The following is a 17,670-nucleotide window of genomic DNA, read 5'->3' as shown; positions in this document are numbered from 1 at the left end:
ACCTGGGGGTCGCCTGCCGCAGCAAGCCCATCCTGCCTTGTGGCGGGCTCTGGTGAAAACCAGCGGCCCCTTAGACTCCGCTCCCTGGTGCGGTTTTGTGCCATCGCTAGTGTCAGCCCAGTGGATCCACTACTCCAGGCGTTACAGTAGGCTCCAACCATGGATCCCGGCAAGGTGCCTGATATCCGTGAAGTAGCCCGAGTGGTCGCCCTACAGGCTCAACAGATCCAGCAACAGTCACAGCTGATCCAACAACTGACTGCAGCCGTACAGCAGTATACCACAGCTCAGCAGTCATCACTTCCTGCACCCTCTTCAAAACCATGACTTGCTCTCCCAAGTAAATATGGAGGTGACCCCAAGTTGTGCAGAGGATTCCTGACTCAATGCACTATGCATATTGAACTTCTAAGCAGTCAGTTTGCCACCGAGCGCTCTAAAGTGGCTTTCATCATCAGCCTATTGGAAGGTAGAGCTCTGGCCTGGGCCACACCGCTGTGGGACCGTGATGACCCTGTTGCTGCTAATTTTCGAATCTTCCTGGCCGAGTTCCGCTCTCTTTGAGGAACCTGCCTGTGCGTCTTCGGCTGAGACTGCTCTCCTCAATCTATCTCAAGGAACATCCTCCGTTGGTGATTACGCCATCCAGTTCCGCACCCTGGCTGCAGAACTAGACTGGAATGAGGCCGCCCTAATTGCCACCTTTAAAATAGCCTGTCCAGTCGAGTGAAAGATGTGTTCGCTGCCCGAGACCTTCCTACCTACAAACTCATTCTATTGGCTACCAGAGTCTACACCAGGTTTTCCGAGAGAGAGGAGGAGGTCCGGCAAGAACGGCGTTTGAGTCTGCCCCGTCACCATCCCCGGCTGGCACCGGTGTTCCAGAATCCCGTTGCTCCTATGCCCCAGTCGTCTCCAGAAGTTCCTATGCAGGTGGAACGAGCTCGCCTGACGACTGATGAGAGGGCCCGTCGACTGGAGCTGAATCTCTGCCTCTATTGTGGTGGCGCTGTACACTATCGGCAGAGATGTCCTCAGCGTCCGGGAAACGCTCGCACCTAGGTCCGGTGGGAGAGGCCTCCCAAGGTGTTAATGCTACCTCTCCAAGGTTGACTATGCCAGTCTCCATCCAGACACCCTCAGGGCAAGTTCTCCAGACTATTGCCCTCATCGACTCTGGCGCTGCTGGCAGTTTCATTTCTGCTTCGTTGGTCCAAAGATGGCGGATACCCGTGATCCAGCTAGCCCAACCCCAGTCTAACTTTTCGGTCACGGGCGAGATTCTTACCCAAGCTGTGCACTGCCAGACTGCACCACTAGTCCTCCAGGTGGGCGCCTTACATCAGGAGAGGATCTCCTTCTACGTCTTGCGCCATTCCTCTTCCAGCATCCTGCTGGGTCTCCCTTGGCTGCAATTACATACCCCTAAGCTGGACTGGAGAACTGGGGAGGTTCTCAGCTGGGGTCAGGACTGTCCAAATCGGTGTCTGAGGTTTCCTCAACCCAAGTGCTCTATGAGGTCACCTGCTTACGCCAAGCCTCTATCCGGACTACCGGAGGAATACCAAGACTTCGTTGATGTTTTTTCGGCCAAAGAGGCGAACTCTCTACCACCTCATCGGCCCTATGATTGCCCTATAGACCTTCTTCCAGGAACTTCTCCTCCACGTGGTCGAGTATACCCTCTCTCTGTGCCCGAGACTGAAGCCATGTCCTCCTACATCCGGGAGAACTTACAGAAGGGCTTCATCCGTAAATCCACGTCTCCCGCTGGCGCTGGATTTTTCTTTGTGCAGAAGAAGGACGGTTCCCTCCACCCATGCATAGACTACCGGGGCTTAAATAAGGTGAATGTCAAGAACCGCTATCTTCTTCCGCTAATCCCCGAACTATTCGACCGTCTCCGTGGAGCTAGGATCTTCTCCTAGCTGGATCTCAGGGGAGCATATAACTTGATCCGTATTCGTGAAGGAGACGAATGGAAGACCGCTTTCAACACCAGAGATGGGCACTACGAATATCTGGTCATACCATTAGGCCTATGCAACACCCCAGCGGTCTTCCAGGAATTTGTGAATGATATATTCCGCGATGTCCTCTATGTCTGCGTCATTGTCTATCTTGACGACATCCTAGTCTTCTCCCACGACCAGCAGACCCACGTGTCCCATGTACGGCAGGTTCTACGAAGACTACGGGCCAACCATTTGTATGCCAAGCTGGAGAAGTGCGTTTTCCATCAGCGCAGCCTGACGTTTCTTGGATACATTGTCTCCGACCAGGGCCTACAGATGGATCCAGTCAAGCTCTCAGCTGTTCTCCAGTGGCCACGTCCTGTGGGACTTAGAGCTATACAACGTTTCCTTGGATTTGCTAACTACTATCGGCAGTTCATCCCTCACTTTTCTACCCTGGTCGCACCCATAGTGGCTCTCACCAAGAAGAAGGCAGATCCCAGACGTTGGCCTCCAGAGGCCGAACAAGCCTTCAATAGCCTACAGTCTGCCTTTGCCTCTGCTCCTGCTCTAGTCCGTCCGGATGTCTCCAAGCCATTTTCTCTTGAAGTCGATGCATCTTCTGTGGGCGCCGGAGCCATCCTCTCGCAAAGGGACACATCAGGCAAGACCAGAACCTGCGGGTTCTTTTTTAAGACTTTCTCCTCTGCCGAGAGAAACTATACGATTGGAGACCGTGAACTCCTGGCTATTAAGTTGGCACTGGAGGAGTGGCGTCATCTCCTAGAGGGGACTAGACATCCCATTAACATCTACACGGACCACAAGAACCTCCTCTACCTCCAATCGGCTCAACGCCTCAATCCCTGGCAGGCCAGGTGGTCCCTCTTCTTCTCACGGTTCAACTTTACTATTCATTTCCGTCCAGCCAAGAAGAATATAAAGGCCGATGCATTATCCCGAGCATCCGATGTCATGGGGCAAGAGGAATTCCCTCGTCACAGAATACCTCCCGATCGCCTAGTACCAGTTGCCACTTCTACTCTGCAGAGACTGCCTCCCGGTAAGACTTGTGTGCGCCCCGCACTCCGAAAATGCATCTTGAAGTGGGGTCATTCCTCTTTGGTGGCCGGGCATCCGGGAGCTCAAAAGACCGGGCAATTGATCTCCCGTCACTACTGGTGGCCCAAACTCCTTCAGGATGTCAAGGACTTTGTGGCTTCCAGCGCAGTCTGTGCCAGGAGCAAGTCACCCCGTCAAAGACCTGCCGGCCTACTTTTGCCCTTGCCAGTCCCGGACCGTCCCTGGCACCACATAGGGATGGACTTCATCACGGACCTACCTCCATCCGCGGGAAATACAGCCATTTGGGTGGTGACTGACCGCTTCTCTAAAATGGCTCACTTTGTGGCCCTTCCTGGACTACCCTCTGCTCCCCGTCTGGCTCAGTTGTTCTTCCGCCACATTTTCCGCCTGCATGGACTTCCTCTTCACATTGTGAACGACCGAGGCTCTCAATTTGTCTCCAAGTTTTGGCGTGCCCTCTGCTCGCAGCTCTAAGTGAAGCTGGACTCCTTATCTGCCTATCATCCCCAGACCAACGGGCAAGTGGAGAGAGTCAATCAGATCCTGGGTAACTACCTACGTCATTTTGTTTCCAGCCATTAAGACAACTGGTCTGATCTACTTCCATGGGCAGAGTTTTCTTATAACCATCTGGACTTGAGTTCCACAGGCAAGTCTCCTTTCTATGTGGTCTACGGGCATCACCCTCGTCCTCCTCTGCCTCTCTCTCCATCATCTGAGGTTCCTGCCGTGGAGGAATTGATCTCTGACCTTCAGACGATCTGGGTACAGACTCGACAGTCCTTACTCAAAGCCTCTGAACGCATGAAGGACCAGGCAGATAAGAAGAGGAGACCTGCCACAAACTTTCTCCCAGGTGACAGTCTGGCTCTCGACCAAGTATGTCCGTCTCAAGATTCCCAGCTACAAGTTGGGTCCTCGATTTCTTGGTCCTTTCTCAGTGCTAAAACGCATTAACCCAGTCACCTACAAACTCCGCCTACCCCCTACTATGCGAATCCCGAACTCCTTCCATGTCTCTCTCTTGAAGCCAGTGGTCCTCAACCGATTTTCCAGTAAAGCTTTGTCCTCCACCCCACAAGCCGCCTCTGACGACGTATACATTGTTGAAGACATCCTAGCGATGAAAACTGTCAGAGGAAGACGTTTCTTCCTAGTGGACTGAAGAGGTTTTGGTCCTGAGGAGAGATCCTGGGAACCCGAATCTAATATCCTGGATCGGGATATCATCAAGGAATTCTTGCAGACCAGAAAGAGGGGGAGGCCAAAGGGGGGGTACTGTTAGGGCCACAGCGGCGTCCCGTGCACCCTCTCTCCCACATCTGCAGCAGCCGGTGTCCATATGCAGGGACCTGGCGCTGCTGTTGCTTCAGCCACGGGGGGCGCCTCACCTCACCGCGCTGCTGCCTGTCGCTGTGCCGGCCGGCGCGCGCGTCCCCGCCTCCTAGGGCGCGCGCGCCGGCTGTCTCAGATTTGAAGAGGCAGTGTGCTCCTAATTGGCTTGAATGTCAATCACTCCCCTATAAGTTTCAGCCCTGCCCCCTTCCTGGTGTTGGAGCCTCTACATGCTTCCCATAGCGTTTGGCCCAGCTCCCTGTTGTTCCTGATTCCTGTCCGCTACCTGGTCCCTAGTCCTTGTTCCTGATTCCTGTCCCCTACCTGGTCCCCAGTCCTTGTTTCCTGGTTCCTGCTCCTCTGTCACACTATCACTGTCACACTATCGTTACGCCTACAGACCTCTGCCAGCACCATCTCCTGCCTACTGCTCCTGCCTCGCCTGCTGTCACTAGCAACCAAACCAGGGGTAGCGACCTGGGGGTCGCCTGCTGCAGCAAGCCCATCCCGCCTTGCGGCGGGCTCTGGTGAAAACCAGCGGCCCCTTAGACTCCGCTCCCTGGTGCGGTTTTGTGCCATCGCTAGTGTCGGCCCAGTGGATCCACTACTCCAGGCGTTACAAAACCCCACTATGTCCTGCTACCTGTTCATAGTTAGAGTTGGATTTTTGCAGCTTATGGACATTCAAGTTGCAGATCTACAACCCCCATCATACCCTATTGACAGTTCTTTGTAGGGGTTATAGATCTACAATGGATTAGAGAATGACACAGTATAGGAGGGGGGAAGCTGTGGCACAGTAAAACTAAATCTCCCAGCATGGTGTGTGGTAATATGCAGGACTACATCCCCCAGCATGGTGTATAGGGTAGGCTGTAGAACTACTTCTCGCAGCATGTTTTGTTATACAGCTCTACCCACTCTGGATAGATTACAATACACTAATCCTATGAACAATTGATTACTGGGTATAACAGATGCAATACATTTTTTGTACGTTGTTCACTAATAGGGCACACAGGGAAGATATGACGGTCGTGCTACTGGCGATGTTGGCCGGAGCATTGGAAGGAGTTCCTTGTCTTGTAGCTCTATCTCCCTTTTCTACGCCAGTCATTGCTCGCTTACCAGCTCTAGCATTAACCATGTTTAAAAGGCTAAATAAGAGAGCTATTATATAAGATATAACAAACAAAAAAAAATACAGCTTTACCCACTCTGGATAGATTACAGTACACAAATCCAATGTACGATTGATAACTGGGTATAACAGATGCAATACATTTTTTGTAATGCAAGAAAAAACAGCTCTTCCCACTCTGGATGGATTACAATACACTAATCCAATGTTCGATTGATTACTGGGTATAACAGACGTGATCAAGTTTTCCAGCCACTAGAGCCCCCATGCACATACTTATCTTGCCCGACGCAGTGTTTCTTAATTTTTACAGCTTCCTGGCGCTTGACTGACACTTCGGGCCAGGTGAATATGTTGAGGTAGGGGCATACAGTTTTTTGCTCTTGGGCCCCATGAATACTAGTTATGTCCGAGGATATTTTAGGATTGCACTATATATAATTATAAATTAGGGATGAGCGAACCGAACCATTACGAAGAAGGTTCATTACGGACTTTGCAAAAATTTCGGTTCGGCACCAAGCCAAACTTTGAGAAAGTTTGTTACGAATCTGGTAAAAAAAACTATGGCAACACAAAATTGTACTTTTTTTTACAGAACAGACCAGGATACAAGGTATTATTACTCCTATAATGCATTGTATCTAGAGATGAGCGAACCTCGAGCATGCTCGAGTCCATCCAAACCTGAACTTTCTGCATTTGATTAGCGGTGGCTGCTGAAGTTGGATAAAGCCCTAAGGCTATGTGGAAAACATGGATATAGTCATTGGCTGTATCCATGTTTTCCAGACAACCTTTATCCAAGTTCAGCAGCCACCGCTAATCAAATGCCGAAAGTTCGGGTTCGAATGGACTCGAACCCGAACCCGGTTCGCTCATCTCTTAATTGTATACAGTTTTTGTTTTGTGAAAATCAAGATCTGTGACTTCACTCTCCAGCACCAGAAAGTGCCTGTGCGCGCCAGCAGCTTCTCAGTGTGTGGCCAGAGTTCACAGAGAGAGGAGCACCATATCAGATAGATAGATAGATAGATAGATAGATAGATAGATAGATAGATAGATAGATAGATAGATAGATAGATACAACTAGATAGATACAGGGAGAGAGAGAGCAGGAATACAAAGTGTTGGTGAGAGAAGCAGAAGAGAGGAATAGAAAAAAAAATTGCAAGATCCAGGGAAAGCTGAATACAGAAGATAAGCTGATACATAGGGAAAGAGGCTCAGAAATCAAGAGATAGGGAGAGATAGGCAGCAGTAACCTATAGCACGTATATATACACATATAGCAGCAAAAGTTATTGAAGCCCTCAGCGCCCCAAAAACGTATCCGTTTCTGCTTTGTTGGGTGCCGTCAACTTTGTTTAGCTGCACCAAAAATAGTTTGTTTCTCATAAGCTGTTATAGGTGAAGTAACGTATAGCAGCAAAAGTTATTGAAGCCCTCCATAGGAGGTTAGCGCCCCACAAAACCTGTCCGTTTTGCTTGGTGCCGTCAACCCACAAAGCATCACTTATTGAAACTTTGTGCCTTCTGGCCAATAAGTCGCATATATATATATATATATATATATATATATATATATATATGTATGTATATATATATATATATATATATATATATACATATATACATTTTTTTTTTTTTTTTTTTTAATTCTCATTTCATTTTCCCCCAACCAAATAATTATGTCCATGCGTCTTACTACCAGCACTTCCCAGGCAAGGACTGCCACAGCAGGCGGTGAGGGTAGGAGAAGTTGCAGCACAAGGCCCGGTGGCAGCCGTGGTAACAGCCGTGGCAGCAGGGTTCAGCTACCCCAGATGCCCACTGGTCATGTAAGAACCACACAGCAAACGGTTCTAGATTGGCTTACCCAATCCTCCAGTTCCACCGCCCAAAACTCCCAAACGAGGAGTCAATCATCGGCTGGATCATCCGACACCACCCTTACATGGGACGGTCAGTGAGAGTCCTCTGCTCCGTCCCCTGTTATCACTATGCCACTCACCTTTGGGGCACCTTCTGATTGGGAACTCTGGGCAAACCTTGATTTGCCCTTGGAGTCTCTACCACTTTTTAGTTATGATGATGATGAGGAGGAGGAAGTCCCCAAAAGTCAGCGAGTGGAACATGCTGAGACTCTAGAGGAGATCTTGGCTGTAAGCGGTCAACAGAGCCAGGGAGGGGCATCCAGTGCCAGACCTGATATCCTGTCCCAGCCACCGGAGGAAAGTAGCACTGGTGAGGATGTTTATGTCGCTGATTGGACGTGGCACCCTCAATTAGCATTATCCTCGGCATCATCAGGGGAGGAAATAAGGTGCTACCAACGCAGCAACATCCCACTGTTGCAAGGAACCAAGGCACAATAGGGAGGGGTAGAAGACAATTTACCAGGCAGAGTTCATTATCTCTAAGCTTTGGTCCTGAGAGGGCACCCTCAGGCAGCAGTGGCAGTGAACAGTCCGCAAGACCCCTCGTGGCTGTCAGGAAACCACGGTCCTCTGCCGTCTGGCAGTTCTTCCGCCTGGGGACAGATAAGCACATCGCTCTGTGCCTGCTTTGCAATGAGAGGGTCAGTCGTGATAGGGGTGACAATGTTGGGACAACATTGATGCAAAAGCATATGTAAAGGCAACACCAACAGGCCTGGAAAAACCGTGACCCCAATACCACCTCTTGTCATGATGCACCATAAACTGCAGATCCCATCATGCAGCATCCTCTCAGTGGAATTCAGGCCTCGTCAGCCTCAGGTGCCAGCAGCAGCACAGTGTCACTGCCATCTACACCCCTAATGAGGCAGCAATCTGTGACCAAATCCATGGCCAGACGTCAGGTGTACTACAGCAGCCATCCCATGGCCCAGAAACTGACACCTGGTTAAGCTGCTGGTTCTTCAGTCCCTGCCTTTCAATCTTGTGGACTCACAGCCTTTCAAGGATTTCATGGCGTGTGCGCACCCCAGATGGCAAGTCCCCAGCCGCCACTACATCTCTGGCAAAGCTGTCCCATCACTGCACAGATATGTGAAGACAAAGGTTGGCGACTCATTGGGACTCTCTGTGTCCAAGACCGTGCACCTGAGTGCTGATGTCTGGTCCTCTAATTATGGGCAAGGGCAGTACATGTCCGTTACTGCCCATTGGGTTAACATCCTCCCAGGAGACCATCAGGAAGTTGGCCCATTCTTGCCACTGTCACCTCCACGGTGCTTTAACCCTTTAAGGACAGAGCAAATTTCGATTTTTGCGTTTTCGTTTTTTCCTCCTTGTGCATAAAAGGCCATAGCAGTTGCATTTTTCCACCTAGGAACCCACATGAGCCCTTATTTTTTGCGTCACTAATTGTACTTTGCAATGACAGGCTGAATTTTTGCATAAAGTACACTGCCAAACCAGAAAAAAATTCAAAGTGTGGTGAAATTGAAAAAAAAACATTTTGTTTATTTGGGGGAAACGTGTTTTTACGCCATTCGACCTGGGGTAAAACTGACTTGTTATATATGTTCCTCAAGTCGTTACGATTAAAATGATATGTAACATGTGTAACTTATATTGTATCTGATGGCCTGTAAAAAATTTAAACCATTGTCAACAAATATACGTCACTTAAAATCGCTCCATTCCCAGGCTTATAGCGCTTTTATCCTTTGGTCTATGGGGCTGTGTCAGGTGTCATTTTTTGCGCCATGATATGTTCTTTCTATCGGTACCTTGATTGCGCATATACAACTTTTTGATCGCTTTTTATTACAATTTTTCTGGATTTGATGCGACCAAAAATGTGCAATTTTGCACTTTGGGATTTTTTTGCGCTGATGCCGTTTACCGTGCGAGATCAGGAATGTGATTAGTTAATAGTTCGGGCGATTACGCATGCGGCGATAGAAAACATGTTTATTTATTTATTTATTTATTTATTTACTTTTATTTATAACCTGGGAAAAGGGGGGTGATTCAGACTTTTATTAGGGGAGGGGGCTTTTTACTAATAATGACACTTTTTTTTTTACTTTTACACTTACACTAGAAGCCCCCCTGGGGGACTTCTAGTATAAGTGCTTTGATCTCTCATTGAGATCTCTGCAGCATAGATATGCTGCAGAGATCCATGAGATAGGCACTCGTTTACTTCCGGCTGCTGCAGCCGGAAGTAAACGAGTGCCGAGCCGGGGACGGCGCCATCTTGGTGCGGTCCGAGGCCGGCTTCAGTATCGGAGATCGCTCCTCCGGGATAACATCCCGGAGGAGCGATCTCCCCACTAGACACCAGGGATGACGCTGCGTCCGGTAATCGGATGCAGCTGTCATGTTTGACAGCTGCATCTGATTACTGTATTAGCGGGCACGGCGATCGGACCGTGCCCGCTAATACCAGCGGTCCCGGGCTACACACGGCACCCGGGACCGCCGCGGTTCAAAGCGGGGTCGCCGCGCGGCCCCGCTCTGAACTCCCTTACCGGCATCAGGGCGTAAATTTACGCCCGATGTCGTTAAGGGGTTAAGGGTCCAGCAGCGGGAAGCACAAGTTCTGCCTCACTGCCATGCTGTGTTTGGCCTAATTTTTAGGAGGCTTACTTGCTTCCTCACTTACTTTTAATGGTTCTCTATGTCCTCAAAGCCATACTGTGTCTGGCCTAACTTTTGGGAGGCTCACTTGCTTCCTCACCCACTTTTAATGGTTCTATGTGTGCTTACAGCCATGCTGTGTCTGGTCTAATTTTTGGGAGACTCACTTGCCTCCTCACTAAATGTTATTGGTTCTCTATGTCCTTATTGCCACCTCGCTCACTTTTAATGGTTCTTTGTGTGGTCACTGACATGCTGTGTCTGGCCTAATTTTTGGGAGGCTCACTTGCTTCCTTACTCACTCTTAATTGTTCTGTGTTCTAAATGCCATGCTGTATCTGGCCTAATTTTTGGGAGGCTCACTTGTTTCCTCACTTACTTTCAATGGTTCTCTGTGTTCTGACCGTCATGCTGTTTCTGGCGTAATTTTTGGGAAACTCGCTTGCTTCCTCACTCACTTTAATGGTTGTCTATGTCCTTAATGCCATGCTTTGATTGGCCAAATTTTTAGGAGGCTCATTTGCTTCCTCACTCACTTTTAAAGGTTCTCTGTGTGCTCACTGTCATGCTGTGTCTGGCCTAATTTTTGGGATGCTCCCTTGCTTCCATACTTACTTTTAATGGTTCTCTGTGTCCTCAATGCCATACTGTGCCTGGCCTAATTTTTGGGATGCTCACTTGCTTCCACACTTTTAATGGTTCTCTGTGTCCTCAATGCAATGCTGTGTCTGGTCCTATTTTTGGGAAACTTACTTGCTTCCTCCCTCACCTTCAATGGTTCCCTGTGTGATCGCTGCCATGCTGTGTCTGGCCTAATTTTTGGGAGGCTCACTTGCTTCCTCACATACTTTTAATGTTTCTCTGTGTGCTCACTGCCATGCTGTCTCTGGCCTAATTTTTGGGAGACTCACATGCTTTCTCCCTCACCTTCAATGGTTCTCTGTGTGCTTACGGCCATGCCGTGTCTGGCCTAGTTTTTGGGAGGCTTACTTGCTTACTCACTTTTAATGGTTCTTTGTGTGGTCACTGCCATCCTGTGTCTGGCCTAGTTTTTGGGAGGCTCACTTGCTTCCTCACTCACCTTTAATGGATCTCTGTGTCCTCACTGCCATGCTGTGTCTGGCCTAATTTTTGGAAGGCTCACTTGCTTCCTCACTCACTTTTAATGGTTCTCTATGTGCTACATACATCTAGAGCACTTACATGTGCATTACATGGGCAGTTTTCTACTTCGTCCAATTCATCCAGCTCAGCTTCCTACGCTGGCTGTAAGCGGTATACGCGTTCGTCCCGTTCAAGGTCTTGCAGACATTTTCGCAGGCATAGGTCGGTGCATATATGCAGTCACAAGCGTTTCTGCAGATCGTACAGATCTAGGTGGTCCTCTTCTTCTCGCTCTTCACTAAGGGATCAGCGAAGCAGTCGCAGATCGAGCCATAGGGATGATAGCCAGAGACGTACAAGGCAGGACATTGGTGATACCAGGCTTAAGTCACCTTCTGCTGGACGTCCCGCACTTGCTGGTGCTGCAGCTCCATTTCCGTTGCCTTCACAAGACGTCAGCCCACCCTTCTTCGTTTTTCAGATGGTGAGTTGTCCTGTTTGCGAGCGTGGACCAATTCTGCTAGTTTTGGTAGTCAAAATGAGGGGTAAGTTATGTATATTTTACAGAACATATTGAATAAAGTGAATAATTATCAGGTGTTTCCAGTGCCATTGTCTGAGGTGCCCCCAGCGGTGATAACCACACCGGCTGTGATGGCTTCTTTAAGCATGTTTAGAGATGCATACTTTTGTGGTGTGGACCCTTTGGGCACTCATCTTACTTCTAATGTGAGAAAAAAGATTTTAGCTCAAGAGTATATTGACATCTGGTCATTGATATAAATTGATCATTTGACAGTGAATAAAGAAAAGTTTGAGAGAAATGGTGATTAAAAGCGAATGTAGCTAAAACATTTTGTAATTGGATTCAGGTGTTTGTCACGTACGCTTGTGTTTTGTGTTCCAGGTATCCAGATAAGGCTATTGAACTTTTTATTTATCTGAATACCATTCTTACTGCTTATAAACTACATGGGGGCACAGCGTGTTGGCGATACGACCAAGAGTTTCGGCGTTGTCTCGCGCTGCAACCTGTAGTGGGTTGAGCATCAAAGGCCACTGATGTCTGGATACAGCTGATGATGACCCAACAAAGATTGCCCTTTCAAGCATTGGCTGCCTCAAGTGGATCCTCAGTTGGGGTAGCCAATAAGAGACCAGGTGTGGCCTGCTGGATATTTAATGAGGGACACTGCAAATTCCTCACATCGTGCCGTTTTAAGCATGAATGTTCATTCTGCGGTGGAGCACACTTGGCACTGTGATGTTTTAAGAAAGGAAGAGGGACAGGATTAACTAAACATGCTGCTACCGGCAGGTCTGAGGACACCAGTGACCGTCCAAGAGATGCGCCCCTGGCTCGACCTGTACCCTTTGAGACAGGAGGCAGAGCTCCTCATTAAAGTTTTTTCAGTAGGTTTCTATATACTGTACCTTATGTTGCTAGTTCCAGTGTGCATTTTTCAGGTAATCTTCGGTCTGTTTTGGATAATCCTCAGGCGGCACAGGACAAGTTGGATAAAGAGGTGGCATTGGGCCGCATAGTGGGTCCTTTTGAGGTTCCCCCAATGGAAAATCTCTGTATCTCACCTTTGGGTTTCGCTCCGAAAAAGGAGGTGGGAAAATTAAGAATGAAACATTACTTGTCCTTTCCGCCTGGAGATTCAGTAAATGACGGTATTTGTCCGGAGGTAACCTATGTTTCTTTTGACAGAGCTCTGCAATTATTTGAGAGAGCTGGGCGAAGAGCACGGTTGGGTAAGTCCAATATAGAATCTGCCTTCGGCCTCCTCCGCCTCCTCCCGTTTAATGCTGATTGTTTTCATTTGTTAGGTTGCCAGTTAGACAATCAGATCTACATCGACATGTTCTTGCCAATGGGGTGCTCTATATCCTGCCATTATTTTGAGACCTTTTCTTCCTTTTTAAAATGGGTGGTTCGTTTTGAATCAGACACGATATCGGTTTTACACTATCTCAATGATTTTCTTTTTGTGGGCCCAGCTGGGTCAAACAAATGTGCCAGAAATATGGATGTGTTTCGTTATTTCATGGAAAAACTTGGGGTGCCTGTAGTGGAGGAAAATACAGAAGGTCCTGTCATGTGTTTATCATTTTTGGGTATGCAAATTGACGCTACCCGTATTGTAGTTAGTTTGCCGGCTGAAAAATTGGCTAGGCTCTTATCTACCATTTATGAGTTCCTCTTGGTTAAGAGGGTAAAATTAAACCAGCTTTAGTCACTCTTAGGGCTTCTTGTATTTGCCTGCAGAATCATGCCGATAGGCAGGGTCTTCTCACACCGTTTGTCTTTGGCAACAGAGGGAGCAAGACAACTGTCCCATTATAAATGCTTAACATCGGTTCTGAAGGAGCATCTAAGAACTTGGCGATCCTTTTTGCTGGACTACTATGATATGTCTTGCTTTAGGGAACCCGAATTGACTAACAGTGATCTTCAGTTGTTCACTGATGCTGCAAGCTGTCATGGATGTGCGGCTGTTTTGGGGGATCTCTGGTCCGTGGAAACTTGGCTGCAGGTATGGCACGATTCTGGCCTTAAAAAAAATTTAACGCTGCTTGAATTCTTCTCCATAGTCCTGACGGTGGAGTTGTGGGCTGAGCAGATGGCCAACAAGAGGATCTATTTTTGGTCACATAATATGAGTGTTGTTCATGCGGTAAATAATCTGACGTCATCATCATTGCTGTGTTGGCTTTACTGAGGCATTTAGTTCTTCTTTGTTTAAAGTTTAATATATTTTTTAGAGCAAAACATGTTCCTGGTGAATTTAATTGTGTGGCTGACTCTTTCCTATTTTCAGTGGCATCGTTTCAGGACCCTGCATCCGGTGGAAGTTGGTGGAGAACAACTCAGGCCATTAATTCAGTCATCAATGACATCAGCGACTTAGGCGAGCCACGGTAAGTCTTGGGCTGAATGGTTGGAGTGTGCCACAGGGCATGATTGGCCATTTGAGGTTTGTAAACAGGTAACATGGAAATTTTTGAATAGGCTCAGGGAAGCGGGAGTGTCCGCTGCAGTTGCTCAGAAACTGGTGGTGGGAGTTTTTTTATGTTCCATTTGTGGGGTTTATTCAATGCCAAAAAGGAGTTTATTTGTTTAATATTAGTGGGTTGGAAAAAAAGAACCCAATAAAAAGGACAACTGGAGACTGGTTTCCTTTGTGTTACTGCAGCGACTGCTTGAAGCCTTTTCATCCGTTTGCGCTTAACCTTATGAATAGTGATGAGCGAGCATGCTCGTCCGAGCTTGGTACTCAATCGAGTATTAGGGTACTCGATGGTACTCATTACTCGGACAAGCATCTTGCGATACTCGAGAAAATCTCATCATCTGTTTCCTGTAAGTTTGGGCGCTATTTCTCAGCCAATAAACATGCAGGAGACACTTTGGTACATCCTGCGATCACATGGGACGTATACATGTCGATAGCAGCGATTGGTTGGCCAGATCAGATGACCCTGCCATATAAAAAACGCAGCCGGCAGAACTCGCTTCAGATGCATGCTGTAAGAGATTAGGGACAGAGCTGCTGCTTCTCAGGGAGAGTGTCAGTGTAGGATTTAGCGTTCCTGTAGGCAGGGAATACTAGAAATACAAACAAACTCCCCTTTTCAGGGCTTCAAATAGTTTTTTAATAGTATTACTACAGACTGCTGGCTGGGACTTGCAGTGCTGCTTCCACGATTTAATCAGCACACTGTGGTGATCGGCTGCTGGCAGAAAGGGGGCATTAGGTGTTGCATACTTGACAAAGAAAGATTGTACCAGCTCACCACACGTGGTTCACTCTCAATAATGAGGGCTCCCCAGGATAGAAGCACGTGAGATCTATATTGTGGGCCGTTCCCCGTTAGTCCATAACTTAGAAAGAAGGTTGGCGATCTCCATCTAAATAAAACGTAATTTCTTTATTCACTTAGGCATCAACATAAAAAAACAAACATTTAAAAACACGCCGACGCATTGCGAGGTAAACTCTCTTAACCATTAAGAGGGTTAACCTCGCAACGCGTCGGGAGTGTTTTTAAATGTTTGTTTTTTTATGTTGATGCCTAAATGAATAAAGAAATTACGTTTTATGAAGCTGGAGATCGCCAACCTTCTTTCTAAATTAGGTGTTGCATACAGACCCCTAAGAAGTGCTCAGTGTACTCATTTTTATTTTTTATTTTGGGGCTAGTGGTCCTGCTGTACTACATTTTATTGCTGGGATTTGTAGTACACCTACATAAAACTTCACTGCTCATTGTAAGGGGGTATCACAGCGTGTATCTAGGTCAAGCCAGTACCAGACTGTACCCTACAGCCCCCCCCTAAACTAGTGGGGACTACACTGTATGCTGGGATTTGTAGTACATCCTGCATAGCACTTCACTGCTCATTGTAAGGGGGTTCCACAGCGTGTATCTAGGTCCAGCCAGTACCAGATTGTACCGTACAGCCCCACCAAACCAGTGGGTACTACAAGTATTTTTCCAGATTTCTGTATTTCATATGCAAGGCCTATCTAAGTTCCATACTGTGCAGTGTCCATAAAATGGTGAACCCCAGGGGTAAGGGTCGAGGCTGAGGGCGTGGGTTTCCAAGTCACGTGGTTGACAGAGTTCAAGGTTCAGGGCAGGGTGACACAGCAGCACCTGTTGAGGAGGTAGCAGTGGCACACCGCAGACGTCCACTCCCTATCTTCTTTGCCCAACTTACGGGTTCTCAAGGTAGACCGTTATTGAAACCGCAGCAGTGTGAAAAGGTGATCACGTGGATAGCGGATAATGTGTCCAGTAACTTATCCACCACCCAGTCTTCCACGCAGTCCACCCACGCTACCCAAAAGAGTGGAACCCTTGCTCCATTAGCTCAGCCTCCTTCTCCACAGCCTGGCCCCTCCAGGGAAATAAGGGATTCAGATCCACCACCATGCTCCCAGGAACACTTTTCTGGACCCTTCCCTGAGTCAGAGCAACTGGAGCAGTCCATCTGTCCTGATGCCCAAACTATGCAGCTCACGCAGTCAGTGAGTGATGAGAGTGGGGACTTGCACATGGGGTTGGAATAGGTGTCTGATGATGACGATGAGACCCAGTTGTCAGACAGTGAGGTTGTTGTCATGGATGTAATTCAAAGTGAGGAGGAGAGTGAGGAAATGGAGTTGAGAAAAATGACGTTTAGGATACACACCGCCAGAGTTAATAGTTTGTTAATGCTGTTTGTGCCTTAAAGGGGAGGGTAACTATCACTTCATAGAACGATTGACGTGACTATAACTTTCATATTGACATGTCAGCCTCCTTACCCCCAACAGTTGCCAAAATAGGGCAGAGTTGGTCAGGTTGTCACCTTTTTGTTTCTGTTTGTCTATCCAGGAAGTGATGATCAGGAAGGAACAGATGACGCACTCTGCTGAGGGTCCTCTGCCCCTTCCTTTAAGCAAGTGGGGTTAGGGTCAGCACTTGAACCCTAACAAGTTTGGTGACATGTCAGAAATTTGAAAATTATGGTTACCCTTCAGTTTAATTTGTTGGGATAAATGCATATTGTAAGTTTGCACAGTATGAGAGAGAAATCTATCTAGCTGTGCTCATGCTTGTTTGTTAGCACTTAAAGCAGTTAGCACTTACAATTGTCACATTAGTCAACTAGGGAATGGGATGTCACTATTGTTGGGTGACTGTTCAGTTCATAGTTCACATTGTAAAAGTTTAAAGTTCTGCACTTATCTCACTTTTCATTGGTTGTATAGATATAGATGTATAGATATATTGTACTTTTTTCATTTATATATATATATATATATATATATATATTTGTTCTAAAGGGGAACTCCGGATCGAGGCAAGAAACTTCTGCAGAAGCATATAGCATTATTTATTACTTTCTATCCCAGTTTTGAAACTACCAAAAATCCATTTGTTTTGTGGTTTTCTGTTTTTCCTGGATGAGCAGATGTATTTAGTACTACAGGTTCCAGAATGCATTGCTGTCCCTCTGTTTTAACAAGGCTGTTGCACAGAATTGGGCATAATGGTGCCATTAGGCAGCCTCAGAGTCATGCATGATAACCATATAGCAGTAGATACCCACAGACTAAACAACAACCTCCAAAAAGTAGTGTGACCAGTATCTTTTGTCATCTGCAGCCAGTTAGCAAGATTGATTTATTTTTTAGGTCAGCCATATCCAAGCTCACTGCTGATTGTCCTGTGTAAGAGGGTGTCATACACCATATAGCAGCACATACTCACAGACTATATGACAACCTCCAAAAACTAGTGTGACCAGTATCTTTTGTCATCTTCAGCCAGTCTACAGGGTTGCTTTATTTTTTAGTGCAGCCATATCTAATCTCACTGCTGATTGTCATGTGTAAGGAAGCGTTTACACAAACAGATTTATCTGACAGATTTTGAAAGCCAAAGCCAGGAATGGATTTGTAAAGAGGATAGATCC

Source organism: Dendropsophus ebraccatus, chromosome 13, assembly GCF_027789765.1.
Source record: "Dendropsophus ebraccatus isolate aDenEbr1 chromosome 13, aDenEbr1.pat, whole genome shotgun sequence".
NCBI classification, from domain to species: domain Eukaryota; kingdom Metazoa; phylum Chordata; class Amphibia; order Anura; family Hylidae; genus Dendropsophus; species Dendropsophus ebraccatus.
Note: the sequence above shows the minus strand (reverse complement) of the source record.